We start from the raw sequence: 3,017 nt of genomic DNA, 5'->3' as shown, positions 1-3,017 counted from the left end.
TCGAGCAGATTTTCCCCTGGGGCATTTCATTCAACACCGGCTTTTTCACTTCACTATCAACAGCAGGAATGGCAATGGAATGTATTGGTCCATTTATCGTCACATAGGAGTTGGGACATCATGTTGAAGTTGTATCGGACATTGGTAAGGCCCCACTAGGAATACTGTGTACAGTTCTGGTCACACTTTTATAGAAAGGATATTATTAAACTTGAAAGACTGCAGAAAAGATTTACTATGATGCTACCGGGACTTGATGGTTTGAGCTATAAGGAGAGGTTGAATATTCTGGGACTTTTTGTCTGGAGCGTAGGAGTCTTAGGGATGATCTTATAGAGGTTATAAAATAATGAGGGCCATAGATGAGGTAGATAGTCAACATCTTTTCCCAAAGTTAGGGGAGTCTAAAAGTGGAGGGTATAGGTTTAAGCTGAGAGGGGAGAAACACAAAAGGGTCCAGAGAGGCAATTTTTTCACACAGAGGGTGGTGAGTGTCTGGAACGAGCTGCCAGAGGTAGTAGTAGAAGCAGGTACAATTTTGTCTTTTAGACAGCATTTAGATAGTTGCATGGGTAAGATTAGTATCGAGGGATATGGGCCAAACGCAGGCAATTGGGACTAGCTTATTGGTAAAAATTGGACGGCACGGATGAGTTGGGCTGAAGGGCCTGTTTCCAGCTGTGAATGTCTGTGACTGTATGACTATGACTCTAGCCCTAACTGGAAATGATGCAGATTGTCACTATCATTGCTGTAAGTGGGATGGGAACAATGCTCACTCACAGCATCTGTTTTCCATCTGAACAGCTGGCAGGTCGAACACCAAATCAATGGTAAACATTCTGTCAGCATCCAGTGAAACTGGGTAACTATGGTAACGGGTCGGTACATTGACAACACAAGACTCTGTGACAATAGCTTCACACCCAACAGGGTGATGTCACCGGGATCCACAATTCCCCCAGTTTGGAGATTCCAGTCAGGAAGCAAGGAGCAAAGTGTAAGACACCACAGAAAAGACAAAAGATTTTCATTTCTATCGAACCAATCAACATCTCAGGAGTTCCCAAAGGACAGCCAATGAATGACTTATTTAAGAGGTCATAGAGTCAGAGAATTTTACAGCACAGAAAGAGGCCATTCGGCCCCTCGTGTATGCACCGGCCATCAGCACCTATCTATTCTAATCCCATTTTTCAGCGCGTGTACAACCTGGATGAGGGAACCAAATGTAACATTTCCACGTTTGCTGACACAAAACTGGGCGGAATTGTGAGTTGTGAGGAGGATGTAAGGAGGCTTCAAGGTGATTTAGACAAGTTGAGTGAGTGAACAAACACATGGCAGATGCAGCACAACGCGGCTAAATATGAAGTTATACACTTTGGTGTTAAAAACAGAAAGGAAAGGATGAGAGGAGATCTGATTGAAACATATACAATTCTAACAGGGCTGGACAGATTAGCTGCAGGAAGGATGTTTTCCTTGGTTTGGGAATGTTGAACAAGGGGACACAGTCTTAGGATATGGAGTACACCATTTAGAAATGAGATGAGGAGAGATTTCTTCACTTAGAACCTGTGGAATTCTCTACCACAGAAGCTGTGGCAACCAAGTCACTGCATATATTCAAGAAGGAGAGAGAGAAATTTTTAGATTTTAATGGCATCAAGGGGTATTGGGAAAAACTGAGAATATGGAATTGAGATACACGATCAGCCATGACCACATTGAATGATGGAACAGGCTCAAGGGACTGAATGGCCGACTCCGAGTTTCTATGTTTCCCAGACCTGAAAAACTAACTCTGTTTCTCTCTGTAAACAGATGCTGCACAATCTGCTGAGCTTTCTTTTCTGTTTCATTTCAGATTTCCAGCGTCTGAACTGAACCCGGCCAGAGTCAGCACCTTCAGGACAGAGAGCGAGGAACCAGTGAGTGTGGAACTGAACCCAGCCAGAGTCAGCACCTTCAGGAGAGAGAGAGCGAGGAACCAGTGTGTGTAGAACTGAACCCAGCCAGAGTCAGCACCTTCAGGAGAGAGAGAGAGGAACCAGTGAGTGTGGAACTGAACCCAGCCAGAGTCAGCACCTTCAGGGGATAGAGAGGTAATTAATTTAAGCCCTGTATTCAAAATCAGAGGTAGAGAGGATTGGATTTGATTTGATTTATTATTGTCACATGTATGAACATATTGTTTCTTGCGCGCTATCCAGACAAAACATACCGTTCATAGAGAAGGAAATGAGAGAGTGCAGAATGTAGTGTTACAGGAAAGAGGGAACCAACGACCAGTGAGCTGAACGTCGGTCGTAGGGCAGTTGCTGGAGTCCATTATCAAGCGTTTGAAAAACAGTGTTCCAATCAGATAAAGTCAGCATGGATTTACAAAAGGGAAATCATGCTTGACAAAACTACTGGAATTCTTTGAGGATGTAACTAGTAGAGTTGACCAGGGAGAACCGGTGGATGTGATTTATTTCGACTTTCAGAAGGCTTTGGACAAGGTCTTACATCACGGTTTTAAGTTATAAAGTTTAAATTTTGTTTATTCATGTCACAAGTAGGTTTACATTAACACTGCAATGAAGTTATTGTGACAATCCCACAGTCGCCATACTCTGCCACCTGTTCGGGTAGATTGAGAGAATTTAGCATGGCCAATGCAACTAACCAGCATGCCTTTCAGACTGTGGGAGGAAACCAGAGCACCCAGAGGAAACCTATGCAGACACGGAGGGAACATGCAAACTCCACAAGTGACCCAAGCCAGGAATCAAACCCGGCTCCCTGGCGCTGTGAGATAGCAGTGCCAACCACTGTGCTGTCCTGCTACTATGTAAAGTTAAAGTACGTGGGATTTTGGGTAGCGTCTTGAGATGGATAGAAAGCTGGTTAGCAGACAGGAAGCAAAGAGATGGCATAAATGGGTCTTTTTCCAATTGGAAGGCAGTGATTAGTGGGGTACCGCAGGGATCTGTGCTCGGACCCCAACTGTTCATATTATATATTCATGA

The sequence above is a fragment of the Mustelus asterias genome, unplaced genomic scaffold (genome assembly GCF_964213995.1).
Source record: "Mustelus asterias unplaced genomic scaffold, sMusAst1.hap1.1 HAP1_SCAFFOLD_35, whole genome shotgun sequence".
In the NCBI taxonomy this organism is placed as follows: Eukaryota; Metazoa; Chordata; class Chondrichthyes; order Carcharhiniformes; family Triakidae; genus Mustelus; species Mustelus asterias.
The sequence above is the reverse complement of the archived record's forward strand: the minus strand, read 5'-3'. Positions refer to the sequence as shown.